General features: G+C 39.4%; 1 pseudogene; it reads left to right on the forward strand.

Annotated features, from left to right (window-relative positions):
• Nucleotides 1-4,218: 4,218 nt before the first annotated feature.
• Nucleotides 4,219-4,714, forward strand: LOC118012687 (annotated as a pseudogene).
• Nucleotides 4,715-15,771: the final 11,057 nt, after the last annotated feature.

Below are 15,771 nucleotides of genomic sequence, written 5' to 3' on the forward strand. Positions count from 1 at the left end.
GTCAGATAATTATGAACAGGATTTATTTTTACCTACACGAATGCCCAGGGGACATTTGAAAGTGGCCTGAGATGCCAGACAATTCTTCATTGTATGAGACTATTTTAGCATCTCTGCGTCCCTCCCAAATGTCAGCATTTTCCTTAAGCCCTGCAACATCCAGGGATGCCTGGGTGGCTCAGTCAGTTAAGCTGCTGACTTTGGATTTCAGCTCAGGTCATGATCTCAGGGTCCTGGGATCGAGCCCCACATTGGCTCTATGCTCAGTGGGGAGCCTGCTTCTCCCTCTCCCTCTGCCTGCCTCTCCCCGCTCTCTCTATCTCAAATAAATAAATAACTCTTAAAAAAAAAAAAAAACACCACTGCAACATTCAGAAATGTCACCACAAGTCCCACTGTGGACAGAGACCTAGGGAGAGAGAAGGCCTATGAATATTGCTGGTGGCAAGATTCTAAGGAGAAGGACAAGCAGTGAACAATTCTTGGAGAGGCCTTGCATTCATTTTAAGCTGTTTCCTGTTTTATACTATGCTGAAATCTGTTTTAGGCCCAGACCTCTGGCAAAACTGGAGAATCAGTCTTAGAGATGATTAGCCATAAGCAGCCCAAATCATGCCATGGAGCTAGTTGCGTGAAGACCCTGCCACTGCCCCCCAGGCCACAGCCAATGCATGCAGTGGCCTCTGCTGCTAGAACTGCCACCATCACCGACCTGGGAGATGGAGCACAGCTGCCCTCCACGGGCATCACCCGCCACTGCTTCTTCACACCACTGGCTTCTACTTCACAGTACCGTGAGTGCATCTGATTGGCTTGGCCTCCAGCATGGTTCCTTAATCTTATCTGGAAAGGAGGCTTGGAAAGAGTATAAGCATCTTCAGCTTCTAGAGTAGGAGGCAGGCTCTGCTTCCTCCAAACATAGGAAAAGGGTTTAGAAGCTGAGCAGCCCAGAAGAATGACAAATGCCCACAAGCTGGACAAATTAGTTCTATAGAAGAGAAGTATCTGAGCTTTTGGAGCAGAACACGGTCACTCTGAAGAGGTATGGACAAGGAAGGCTTTACACAGTAGGTCAGAGTTGATCAATTTTTGAAGGATGAAAACATTGGTAGGGTTGTGCATAGGGAAAGGAGGAGGAATTGTAGGTAAATGGAATGACATGAGCAAGAATGCAGAACTGGGAAGACAAGGAGAGGAATCCAAGTTCACTGGAGCTAAGTTTCATGGCAAGTCACTAATGAAAGAAGAGTAGAAAGGACAAGAATGACATTGAGGTAGGAAGGTTTGTTAACAGTAGTTCAATGCAATCAATGTGGTGTTTGATGGGAGTATTTGCATATTTTTTGTATGTACTTTCATTGCTTTATCAAAAAATCATGTCCTTGTCAATTTGAATCTCATTCTCAGTCTTTAGGAGAATAGACTTGTTTTTATGAATTGCTAGGAGCCTGTTGGTTTTTTCTTTGTTCATTGTTTGTGATTTTTGTTGTTGTTGCTGCTATATTTTGCTGATAGAGCGGCTAACTCCTTTATACTTTGAATTTGTATTACATTGTATCCACAGAGGAATTTGGCAGGAATCTTTTAGTTGATCCTAAGAGGGACCCCTACCTACAACTTTTAATCAAACTAGTATCGTAATCCATTTTTTCACACTTGTTAGGCACATAACATGTGCCAAGCTCACTATAGTGTTTTCATCCACATATCTAATTTAATCATAAAATTACTCTTTTATTTATGAAAAAACAGGATCTGAGAAAATAAGTAATTTGCCGAATAGCACACAGGAAGTGGTGGGATAGGGGTTCTAACTCAGGTCTGTCTAACCTAATTCCTACATCATCTAATGGCTTCTCCCATCAGAGTGCAATTTGAAATTATGCTTTTTTGGCTGTGCTGTCTAGAAAGTCTGAGATGTTTTGATTCTAGTCATTCTGAAGCCAAGAGTGGAGACTCAGTTTTAAAGGACTCAAAGGGGGCAGATCTTGTTTGGCATCCTATGCAGGATTACCTGGCCTTAAATCAACAGATCTTTCGTCTTGCCAAGGGTATCCTTTGCAGGTATAGAGGGTAAGTATTGGCTGTTACGACAGCTCTGCCTTGAAACCATATAAACTGCCTTCCTTGCTACTTCCTTGGCAATACCAAGTACTTAAGTACTGCCAATGTGGTATGCTCTTGTGTGATCAAGTGACACCTGAGGGGAGGTGCCATACTCTTGTCTCATCCTCTGAACCAGGGGCTCCAAGTCCCAGAGAGTGGTAAGACAAACCAACATCCATGGACTAAGATTATGGGAATTATAATGGAGAAGCATGTATGATGGAGGTCCAATGATAACCTACCAAGCTATTGCTGTCCTCATCCCATCCTCCACCCCCACCAAAACTTAATTCTTTCAGCATAAATTCTTTCACCAAAACTTAAGCAGAAATTTTAAGGTCTGGCCATCCAGGGTGATCTGCAATATTTGGCTTCCCATTTCTATTTTCTTTCCTTATTCACCCTTTGAGAGAGTGACCAATAAGCATTAAAATGTAAAATCAAAAACAAAAAAACAGGCAATGGGGAGGAAGGTGGAAAAATAAGCAATCATGGTGTCAAGCTTGACTGAACTTCTCCCTTGCTCTGCTGTCTTAGTGAACCGGACCCTGTAGCAAATGTCACAGACATTCACCACCCATGTTAGGTCCTTACTCCCTAGACCTGCAATCTGCAGATCACTTTGTCTTCTATTTCACTGAGAAACAGAGGCCATCAGTTAGAAAATCTTCCCTTTCCCCTCACCCTGCAAACTCCTCTTGATTTAGAAAAGTGTTTCAAAGCTAAGCTCTCCTCCTGTGCTTCTTTTTTTTTTTTTTAAGATTTTATTTATTTATTTATTCATAAGAGACAGAGAGAGAGAGGCAGAAGCAGAGGGAGAAGCAGGGTCCCTGCGGAGCAGGGAGCCCGATGCGGGACTCGATCCCAGGACGCTGGGATCATGACCTGAGCCGAAGGCAGACGCTTAACCAACTGAGCCACCCAGGCATCCCTGTGCTTCTAATACCACCAGTCTTACCTACCTTCTTCTGTAACTTGCTCCATGAATGACCTTGATTTTTGTCTCCCAAGTCTTAGCTCACAAAGACGTTCAAAGATACCATATCTTAAAAGACAAACTCACAAAAGCTTTTCCTACCCCTAACCCCACACACGGTCAGTTTATGTCTTGCTGCCTTTGCACAGACTTGTTGAAAATGTAAGGTTCCCTGTGTTGTCTGTATTTTCTCAACTCCCACTCACTCCTTGATGCAATATGGCATCTTCACTAAAACTGCTTCCCCCAGACCAATAAGTGTTGGACTTCTGGGTTTTTGTTATTGTTTGTTAGTTGGTTGGTTTTTCCTGACTAACACCCCTGAGCAGAGGTCTCCTGGTAGTCACAGTTAGAGGAATATACATGTATATATACAGTTAGAGGGAGGCCGGTCTGGACCATTTTGTTTCCTTCTCTGGAATTTGATACCTAAGTGGAGACACACCAGGGAAGATGTGAATGCTGAGGCATCAGTTGGCATCACTGTGAAGAAGAAGTCCATCCACTCTTCCTGCTCAGATTTTCAGGGGTCCTTTATTTCCTGGCTTCCTGAGGCCTGGTTGTTCAGCTTTTCATGAGACTCTGTAAGCTATACTCTCTCCTGATAGCCCCCTTTCCTTCTTAAGTTAGAGAGGAGGGAATAGGGAATGATGGCTACTGGACAAAGGTTTCATTCTTTCATGAGGTATCTTCCCTCACCTACATTCTAAGATTATGGGAATATGGAAAATAAATTTCTGACATCAAAATTCTCTAAGAGCCTAGAATTATCGAGCAAAATCATTAGCATGAATCTATTAGAGTCTACTTCCCCTGAGTTGCCTTGCACAGATTTTCCCTTCTATATGCAGCATGCAAAGGTGGAGTGGTGATGATTGAAAAAACAAAGGAGTGTGATAGCGATGCTTATTCATTAGTTAGAAGAATAAAGAATTGAGTTGACTTATTCTCAAGCCCAAGAAGCCTAAAGATGAGCACACATGAAGTCAAGAAGCCTAAGATCCGTGTTCTGGCAGATCCAGGTTTAAATCCCAGCTCTATCACTTACTCTGAATTTAGGCTTCAAACTTCTCTAAGCCTCAGTTTCTTTACCTGGAAAATGCAGATAATAAAGTCATGTATGACTTTTCAAGAAGATGGTGCCAAGAGCAAAGAAGGAAGCCCCTATGCCTCGCACAGCCAAAGCCAAGGCAAAGGCTTTGAAGGCCAAGAAAGTGGTGCTGAAAGATGTTCACAGCCACACACACACACACACACACACACACACACACACACACACGGAAGATCTACATGTCACCCATCTTCAGGCAGCCCAAGAAACTGCACCTCCAAAGGCAGCCCAAGTATCCTCATTAGAGTGCCCCCAGGAGAAACAGGTTTGACCACTCTGCCATCAAGCTCTCCTTAATTAAGTCAGCCATGCAGAAGATAGAAGACAATAGCACACACGTGTTCATTCCACTTGTGAGGGCCAACAAGCACCAGATCAAATGGGTTATGAAGAAGGTCTATGATACTGATATGGCCAAGGTCAATACCCTGGATAGGCCTGATGGAAGGAAGAAGGCATATGTTTCCCTAGCCTCTGACTATGATGCTTTGGAGGATGACAACAAACTTGGGATCACCTAAACTCAGTCCAGCTGGCTAATCTTAAACATAAATTCTTTCAGCATAAAAAAAAAAAAATAAAAGTGTCTACCGTGTAAAGTTCTTGTGAAGATGAAATGAGCTGCAAAAAAATTTTAAATGGATAGCAGAGTATCTGTAAGCCAGTGAGTGATTAATAAAAATTGCTATGACTACTGTTTTTTTTAATATAATCTTACTGGCTTGCCATGAGTTAATCTATGAGTGGACAGTCATAAAGAAATCACATTTTAACTGCTTTTAAAATTTATTTTAAAATCATCATAAAATTCCCTAAAAGGAAAATATTGGTTTGGATCCTTTAAGAAGAAACGATAGATCTGAGCATTCAGTGACAATAGCTGAGCTTCCTAAGAGGACATAGCAACTTGGTTACTAGGGAATTTTTTCCTGACTGAGGCAGAAACAATCATGTGGTAACATATCACTTGAGATATGTGTCATGTTTAGGGATCCTTATTGTTCAAGGAAATAAAGGAAGAGGGGCAACCTCTCACTCTACAGAATATGACAGAAAAGAAAGAGTATTGAACTCAGAAACTGAAGATTACAACGGCAATTAACATTTCATCTAAAGCTGCAAAGTAGACGGGTGAGCACTGTATGGGTCTCAAGCATAGAAGGCATCGAAAATGTAGATGCCACACCCAGAACACAACCCTAACAGTTTCCTAAAAGCAATAAGGAAGATGCTAATTTTGTGAGGTATATAATACTGGGGCTTTAAATCCTGTTCCTGGTGTTTCTTCTTTATTCGTGTCGTTACAGCAGTCTTGAACAAGTTGCTTGGATTGAACCAGGCCTTATATCCCTAGTCTACTGCTTAGTAACTGTATGACCTTGGCCCATATGACCCACCCTTTCTGTCATCTGTAAAGTGTGGCAAATAAAAATACCTGCCATACTGCCTTAAAGAACTATCAGAAACATGAAAGAATGTGAACATAATTTGTCAATGATAGAGCATGATACAAACGTTGTCATTGTGCAAGATTTGGTGGTCAATGAATGGTTAAACATTTTACATTCTATTTTAAGGGTATATGTTTATGGTAAAAGCAAAATTGACTTCATCATAGACTTATTTAAAATAAATATGTAAACTGTGAGATCCAGCATTAGACACCACCTGGTGGCAGTTAGGAGTAATGCAAGTACATTGCTGAGCTACCGCAAATGTCACAGAAAAGTAAAGTGGAAGGGATATTGAGAATCTCAAAGAGGGACTCAGACTAAAATGAGCAGAAATGAGACGTGGCATACCTAGGATTGAAGTTCTAAATGGCTCTAGGGTTTGGTGGGCTATAAGCTGCAGCAAAACCATTGCTTGGCTCAACTGCAGCTAAATTAGGGGAAGAAAGTCAAGCCTCTTATTTAAACTTGACTTCCCAAGGACCAGCATGGTAGTATCAAGAAGAAAATAAAAAGGAAAAAAAAAAAAAAACTAAGGAAAGGAGAAAGGGAGCTAGAAAGGGAGAAAAAATCTTAGCAGAAACTCTATAAACCAGCCCATTTTGTATGCTTTTATTTTGTTAGGTTTTTTTTTCTTCTGGTTGCCAATTCAAGTTTCTTTTGAAAAATTCCAACTCTATGCTAACCGTCCAACTCTATGCTAACCGAATTAAGTTAAATAGGGCTGACATGGCATAGATGGAAAGAAACAATGTGTCTTTTTTCCCCCCCCAAAGATTTTATTTATTTATTTGACAGAGAGAAAGAGTGAGCATGAGCCTGGGGACGGGGAGGAGGAGCAGAGGGAGAGGGAGAAGCAGACTCCCTGCTGAAGACCCTGGGATCATGACCTGAGCTGAAGGCAGATGCTTAACCACCTGAGCCACCAGGCATCCAACAATGTGTCTTTCTTGGCCCTTTGTGATGGAACAAATCTGCCCTGACCAAGAATGCTGGGAAGAGCCTGTGAAATAGGGCAAATAAGGCCTAAAAATTGAGACAGTCTATGCAAGACAGCTAAATTCACAGTTCAGCTTCTTGCCTAGGATGATGCATACAACCCCAGCCCCCAAGTAACAGGGTAACTTCTCCAGTCTCAATTGCCTTTTGATGCTGGCATCCCCTAGCAAAAACAGGGAAATGTCTTCCCTTAAAGCTGTAGCCTTTATGTCTTGGTCTTCCTCCATTTTCTCTTTTACAGGAGGTCACCATCATGCTCCCAGGCAGCTGCAGAGCATGCTCAGTATGTGATTTGTCCATGATGACTTTTCCCTGCAATGTGAGGAAATTTGGGAAACAGACTATTGCTGCATCATACCAGCTTCCCAGACAATCAAGAACTTGGGCTCCAATTACACAGTGAACTGATAGAAATTTTCCAACCAGCTAGTCAACCCCAGCCTTTCACATGAAAATTCACTTAATTTACATAATGCTGTGAAGTAGGTGCTATTATGATCCTCACTTTGCAGCCTGGGAAAATCGGGACTCTTCCTTGATGAAGACTCAGAAGATACGCATTCCCTGAAAAGTGATATAATATAGAGACCAGAAAAAGTCATAAAACATTTATTGGAATTCTAATGGGATGCACAAAGTCATGGCTATTATGATGAAGTAGCAAAAATTTATAAAAGAAAGACAGAGATGCAAATTGAGATGGTTGACTCTTTTTTCCTTTGGTAATGAATGCTAGATTTTGGAAATGAATGTAAAGTCTTCTGACATATATTGTCAAATTGTATTTGAAAGTGTGGTAATAATCTACAGTCCTACACAAAACCCCCAAGAATGCCTATTTCATTTCATTAAGCATCACATTTAAGAGTCTTTGCTACTTTGATACACAAGAAAACAATATTTAGATAATTTTGCATTTCTTTGAACATTTTCTTATATGTGTCCTTTTCTGTGTATTATCTAGTATTTATATTTATGAAGTTTTAATATTTTAAATTATTTTATAAAAAATATATTAACCTTAAAAATATGGTAAAAACAAATGTAGATTGTTGTTAATTGCATTTTGCATTAGAAGCAAACATATTGTAGCATTAGAACCCATGAAGTGGAGGAGAGTCTTGAAAAATTCTGTAGATGTTCATATGAAAAGAGAAAGAGTTGAGAGAGGTGTTGATCCCAAACAGAATATAGAATGCAAAACAATCCTAAGAAGTCTAGGTATTCCCAGGGCTATGGTAAGATGGGAGGGATAGATGAGAAGATTTGAAATAGAAGAACTAATTAAAGATGTATTTTAAGAAAGCTGAGTTGAAATAAAAGGCTGGAATAACATTAAATAGGTGATGCTGTTGTGCAACCAGATTTGAGAACCACTGGTCTCATTGATTTCTGCAGTCTCTTCTAGATGGAATCCTCTTTGAATTTAAATTTCATCAATGTGTTTATATTTTATCACATCCACTTCCTTTCTGTCCGTAGTCACTATGGAGGGAGAGTGGAGGAAAAGAGCTTCCATAAGAATTTTTGGAATTTAGGGCGCCTGGGTGGCTCAGTTGGTTAAGCGACTGCCTTCAGCTCAGGTCATGATCCTGGAGTCCTGGGATCGAGTCCCACATCGGGCTCCCTGCTCAGCAGGGAGTCTGCCTCTCTCTCTGACCCTCCCCCCTCTCATTCTCTCTCTCAAATAAATAAATAAAATCTTTTTTAAAAAAAGAATTTTTGGAATTTAGTGATTTCAAAATAACACACAGTCTTGGGGCACCTGAGTGGCTCAGTCAGTTAAGTGTCCAACTCTAGATCTCAGCTCAGGTCTTGATCTCAGGGTCATGAGTATGAGTCCTGCATTGGGCTCCATGCTGGGCATGAGGCCTCCTTAAAATAACAACAACAACAACAACAACAACAACACATGGCCTCATAGGAACAAGTGTATGACTTGATAAAAGATCAGGTGATCTCATGAAATTTTTTTTAAAGCTCTTTGCAGCATTTTTCCTATTAAACCCCCTCATCTTAGGGGAAATCTTTTACTATCATTTGGCTTTACTTGCTTTAGTCTTTTATTTATGATGTTTTTTAAAAATAAAAATGAATAAATTAATGGATGGAAATGGTCCCAAACCTTCTCATACTGATTAATCTGAAAAGTCCCTTTCAGCCAGTTTAAACGCTTTCCTCAAAGCCATCCCCCCAGTCTGCTTTCATGTTGGAGCCCTGTGCACAGAACCCTCTGCCGGTGTGAGCGGGGAGAAGCCACGGAAAGTACCTCAACTGGACTCCTCTGCACAGGGCTGGGTGTGTGGCCAAGTGCTGTCATGTCTGGAGCACCAAGCAAGAAAATGGTCAAAGCCATGTTCAAGTGCCTTTGGGTCTTTCTTTTGTTGTGAACATGGGGCACTTTTTCAGCACTGAACTGTTGAAAATGCCAACCAGATTCGAAAACTGTGGTTAGCCGGTTCTTCCTGATCCTGGATGAGTGTTTGGGGGTGATTTCATTTTTACTGATCCTTTAGATGGAATTTTCAACTCACCAATTGAGAATTACAAGAGGGAATTTTGTTTGTTTCAAGTTTTTATTTAAATTCCAGTTAGTTAACATATAGCATAATATTAGTTTCAGGAGTAGAATTTAGTGATTTATCATTTACATGTAACACCCAGTGCTCATCACAAGTGCCCTTCGTAATCCTCATCACCCATTTAGCCCATCCCTCATCCACCTCCCCTCTGGTAACCATCAGTTTGTTGTCTGTAGCTAAGAGTCTGTTTTATGGTTTGCCTCTTCTTTTTTCCCCTACGTTCATCTGTTTGGTTTCTTAAATTCCACGTATAATTGAAATCAAATGGTATTTGTCTTAGCATAATACACTCTAGCTCCATCCATGTTGTTGTGAATGGCAAGATTTCATTCTTTTTTTATGGCTGAGCAATATTCCAGTCTATGTATATACCACAACTTCTTTATCCATTCATCAGTCAATGGACATTTGGGCTCTTTCCATAATGTGGCTATTGTTGATAATGCTGCTATAAACATCAGGGTGCATGTGTCCCTTTGAATCAGTGGTTTTGTATCCTTTGAGTGTAAACCTAGTAGGGCAATTGATGAATCATAGGGTGGTTCTATTTTTGACTTTTTGAGGAATAAGAGGGAATTTTTTGAAGTACTTTTTCTAAATGAAATTTTTTTTGTGGTTATTGTATAGGTACTAAGACAGCTATAACTTAGGCTTGACTGTGTTTGATGACAGCAACTCAAAATGACACAGAGAAAGAAACCTCAGAAATTTTGGGGGATTTTTCTGCTAAAATCTGACTAGCAGCTAACTCTTCACAGAAACTTTCTCTGCAAAATAGCCTTCCTTTTGGGATGCCCCCCCCCCCTTTTTTTTAAAGATTTTACCTATGTGTTTATTTGAGAGAGAGAGCAAGAGAGAGAGAGAGCACAAGCCAAGGGGAGGGTCAGAGGGAGAAGCAGACTCCCCGCTGAACAGGGAGCCTGACGTGGGGCTCGATCCCAGGACCTCAGGATCATGACCCGAGCAGAAGGCAGACGCTTAACCGACTGAGCCACCCTGACACCCCTGCCCTTCTTTTTTAAGGACTTTTAAGCCAAAGGTCAAGGGAGACCTTTTTCTTACCAGGGTCCAAATTAATTTAGTTTGCTTTTTCTTTGTTTTTTATCAAAGTTGCTTTATTTTCTTTTTAAGATTTTATTAAATTATAAGCAGATACAATTCACATTGGTTTCCACTTTTGCAGATGAACTTTCCCTCTTTCAGACCCCTAAAGGCTCTTCTCCCTATTCTCTCTCCCATTTTCCTCCTCTGTCCCATCTCCCCAAGTTAGAAAGAGCTGACAACAAAAGGTTCATCAAATTAAAATGTGGCAACATAACTTGGTTTCTTTTCTCCTCCTTGATGTTACAGGCCTCCCAACACAGGGATGGCATCCAGTTGCAACTTTCTCTTACTCACTTGGGGGAATTGGGAGGAGAATGTCCTCCACTTTCTAATAACAAAGTAGCAAGCGTGCAACAATTCTCTTGACCTTGTACAAAGCCAAGACTGAAAAACATCTTATGCTTTCATTCTCTTTCTTTTTGTTATAACTCATATAAATTATCTCCTGGGAATGGGATGCCCTGGGCCTTTCTCTCCCATTCTCAGTAATAGTGTACTATTCTAGGTTTCCAGGTGAGGAAAATATTGTCAAATGACAAATAGCCATGAAGACCCTTTGATCAGGGCGCCTGGGTGGCTCAGTCGTTAAGCGTCTGCCTTCGGCTCAGGTCATGATCCCAGGGTCCTGGGATCGAGTCCCACATCGGGCTCCCTGCTTGGCAGGAAGCCTGCTTCTCCCTCTCCCACTCCCCCTGCTTGTGTTCCTGCTCTCGCTGTCTCTCTCTCTGTCAAATAAATAAATAAAAATCTAAAAAAAAAAAGACCCTTTGATCAGATTATTTCACAGTCTGCTCATACACAGTCCCTGTAGGCTCTGATATTTTAGAGTTTTATTATACTTTTAATAATACTTAAAAAAATAGAGCACCTTTAATAGGCCTGGTGATTTATTTTCTGCTTTGGATAAGTTCATAAGAGATGTGTACATTATGGGAATTATATGTTTCCTTCACCTGCACATGGGGTCCATGATATACACACCACCACTGGACTTAAGCTACAGGAATATAGGGAAACTTTGGTAAATATCAAGCTCTACCCTCAACTGCTGGTGCCCTACACCTGGATCCTCACAGTTCATAGACTGTGGTTTGGGATTTTGTCTCTATTTGTCTAGAGCTCACAATTCCTTAGTTCTTCCCTCTTTTTTGGCCCTCCTCTATTAGTCTAACTACTTCATCCTTGCTGCTTCCTTCCCCAGACTTTAAGTCAGAAGCTTAGTTTGATGGCATTGTATGTGTTTTCATGGGGTAGAGGTTCCAGGGGACGCCACTGCTCTGAGCACATTTTCAACAATTTCTTAAAGTAAATGTGAACATGACTGTTGTTAAGACCTACATGTAAAGGCTTTAGAAAAGTGAAATATGAGAATAAAATGTGCTGGTTAGACCACAATTTGCAGAGAGAAGGTGGTTTAAAGTTCAGCCCACCCACACATTATGCATCCCACCATCATTCCATGAGCCACCAGGCTCTGTGTAGGGCGGTTAGACAAGGCACATGTCTCTGCTCTGAGCATCTTACCTGCCTGGGCTTATGGGACCTTCCTGCCCCTCTCTGCTTTATGTCATCCTTTCTGAACTTGACCATGGATGGAAACATCCAGTTGACTTGTAGTATGTGCCAGGTTTCCACTGGTCTAGCCAAAGTCCTGTTCTGGTTCTCTTCATCCTCTCAACTAATAAGACCCAGTCACTCCTCTCAAGTGGTCCCCCAGGATCAGAACTTAAAACACGGAGAGAGGGGAGGGATGCCAAAGAAGGCCACTTAGGCCTGATTCTTTATTCATGAAGGGTCTCAGCTGGAGAATTTTGGCATTGTCTTCTACTGAAGTATTACATACAGCCACAGAGATAGTAACAGGATTAAAAGACAAAGACATTCATCATAGACCTTTACATTTTTTGTCCCATCACTGGAACAGACTTCCATAGTACACTATGAATTGATATGTTTTCATAATTTATAGTTGTGATGACTAGCATACTTATATTTTATTATAATTTGTATCAACAGCATTGTTAATTATGAACACATATAATGGAATTATATGTTTATTTTTAATTTTATCATTTTTAGTGTGCTGAACCCTCAAAAAAGTAGTAGCCCAATCTCTCTTGGCCTGTAACCCTATAACAATGTATGATGGATGCTGGGTGGAGTAGTCTAGTATCGTTGCTCAGAGTTTAAAGTTAGCATGGACAGGCATGCACAAGAAGACTTTCTGGAGGGGTGGACTTCAGTCTTCTGCATTGTATGGACTTCTCTCTCTATATTATTATGCCTCACCAGAGCTTTTTACCTTTTTGACCTCTTACACACAAAGAATGTGATATTTCTTATCAATGACATCTTGCCTAAGCCTCAAGGGATCTGGCATCTCCTATTTTCTCTCATTTCTTATTTATTCTTTCTGCTCACTAATGCATCATGTCTATGTTCCGCCAGATGGAGGCGTCTGCAGGGATGTAGGGAGAAAGCTCTGGGGATAACCTTTCTTCTACCTCTCTCCTGCTCCACCCCCACACCATGGAGATTGGTTCTTTAGAAAGAACTCAGGGAATACCCATAATGAACTTGGCCTTTGACTTTTTCTTCTATTTCCATTTCTATACCTAACCAGAAAGATGCCTGATTATTCTAATCAGAGACCTTTAGAAAAGAAAATTCCAAAGACACTTTGAGCATTTGAATGGCATGTTTACATTGTGTGAAAAGGAATTTATAAGTATATTTTTTAAATTGTGCTTTTGAGAGTCAAAGGAGAAAAAATTACGAAGAGTAATATAGAAGATCTCTTATTCGGTCATTCTGAATTAAACATTGTTAATATTTTGTCTCATTAACTCGCAGTCTTTTGTTTGTTAATTAAGAAATAATACACTATAGATACAGGTCAGTCTCCTTTAAACCCTGTCCCCATGGTTATTCCCTCCCTGTTCCCCAAACCCCTCTCTTCTGATGTGTTTGACGTGCTATTTCCTTCCAGTCTATTCTCAAATAGATTTATATGTAGTTTTACATATCACTACAAAAAATATGTGTACATATATTTCTGTACATGTATAATATGCCTATGCTTTTTTTTATTTTTTATTTTTTTAAAGATTTTATTTATTTATTTGTGAGAGAGAATGAGAGACAGAGAGCATGAGAGGGAGGAGGGTCAGAGGGAGAAGCAGACTCCCCGCTGAGCAGGGAGCCCGATGCGGGACTCGATCCCGGGACTCCAGGATCATGACCTGAGCCGAAGGCAGTCGCTTAACCGACTGAGCCACCCAGGCGCCCATGCCTATGCTTTTAAATGCTATGCGTATATAAGAGATAAGCATGAGACACATGTAGGATTGTTTTCTTTTATACACATAAATAGCATATTATATGTAACACTATCTTGCTTTTCTTTTTCAGCATTGCTTTTGATATCTATTTATATTGATATTTACAGGTTTAAAGATCATTAGCAGTGTACAGAAATGTAACAAATTTCTGTATATTAATTTCATATCCTGTGACTTCACTAAATTCATTTATCAGTTCTAGTGGTTTTTTGGTGAAGTCTTTAGACTAGTCTTTAGTCTTTTCTATATACAGTATCTTGTCTTCTGTAAACAGTGGAAGTTTTCTTTCTTCCTTACCAATGTGGATACTTTTTATTTCTTTATCTTGTCTGATTGCTGTGGCTAGGACTTCCAGTACTATGTTGAATAAAAGTGGTGAGAGTGGACATCCTTGTCTTTCTTATTCCTGATCTTAGAGGAAAAGCGCTCAGTTTTTCACCACTGAGTATGATGTTAGCTGTTAACCTAACTATTAATCCTTTGTTATTATTATTACCAAAAAGACTTTCCTAGGCAGTTGCATCTCTTTTAATGTTGTTTACAGTGTCTTTAACTATGTAGACATTTTAATTATAATGTAGTCAAATTTACCACATTTTTTCCTTTTGTTTACGAAATGTATAACCGCTATGTTTCCTATTCAGAAATTGCCTTAGCTATTCATGTGCTTTGTCTTCTTTATGTGAGTTTTGTATTCAGGTTGTCAAACATGCTGAAAAAATCATTCTGTAATTTTTATTGGAACTTATTAAATTTAAAGCTTAATTGATGAAATATTTATATGAAAGTGTGTCCTCTCAGGGTGCCTGGGTGGTGCAGTCGGTTGGGTGACTGACTCTTCGTTTTGGCTCAGGTCCTGATCTCAGGGCTGTGGGATCTAGCCCCATGTCGGGCTCTGTGCTCAGTGTGGAGTCTGCTTCAGATTCTTTCTCCTTCTCCCCCACCTATTTATGCTCTCTCTCTCTCTCTCTCTAAAATAAATAAATAAATCCTTTAAAAAAGAAAGAATGAAAGTGTGTCCTTTCATCCTTGAAAATAATCTTTACTTATTCAAATTTCTAATTATACCCTTTAAAAAGTTTTATAATTTCTTTATAAAAGTCTAACTTTTGAAAAATTAATTTCTTAACATTTTATAATTTTTGCTGGTCTTGCAAAAAATTGGTATAAAGAAATACTATTGAGTTCTTTCATGTTGCCTTTTTATCGTGCTAGAAAAAAATTCTGCTGAATTACATTATTCATTCAATTAGTTTTTCCATTCCTTGCCTTGGATTTTGATAAGACTAGCATATTATTTGCAAATAATGACTAATTTCTCTCTTCCTTTCAGAATTAACAATGTGGTCAACCTTTTAATTTCCAAGCCACCACAAATTGAGTGATATTTAGTCTAACTGATACATTCTCTAATCCTTATACTGCTTATTTCTTTTCTTATTGCATTGACTAGGACATCTAGGACAGTGTCAAGTAGATGTGGTCTCCTGACTTTAACAAAATATTTCTTTAAGTTTTATTATTAAATATATTTGCTGAAGGATCTTTAAAAATGTCTCATTAGTTTAAGAAATTTATTTTCCTAATTTACTAATAAGCATTTTTCTTTTTATAGAATGCTTTTTCTAAAGCCATTGAAATGGTCTCTTTAAAAAATATATTAGTATGATGAACAACATTGACAATACATAGATTTCTGCTACTGATCATTTTATTTTTGTAATATGTAGTACCTTATTGTTATTATTAACTAATTTTACATTCAATTTGCTTATAATTTATTTAGAAAGATTGGATCTATTTTGTGGATGGATAGATGGATGGATGGATGCCAAACTCTGTCCATTGAAACATTTTCATTTAATTTGCCACTTTGGTTTATTAAGTATCTGAGAGAGTAAATAAACTCTTGTTTCTTCAAGGAGACCTTCTCTGAACCCTAGACTAAATTAGGTCCCTTTGTTAGCCCTTTCATTATACCATGTATTATAACTGTACAGTTATATGTGAAATAATTTATTAACTGAATCACCCACTAGGCTTTCAGTTCCATAAGGGCAAAGGATTTTATCTGTTTAACTCATTGCTGTAATCCTAGGTC

This window comes from Mirounga leonina, unplaced genomic scaffold (assembly GCF_011800145.1).
Source record: "Mirounga leonina isolate KUSES-001 unplaced genomic scaffold, KU_Mleo_1.0 Mir_151, whole genome shotgun sequence".
In the NCBI taxonomy this organism is placed as follows: Eukaryota; Metazoa; Chordata; class Mammalia; order Carnivora; family Phocidae; genus Mirounga; species Mirounga leonina.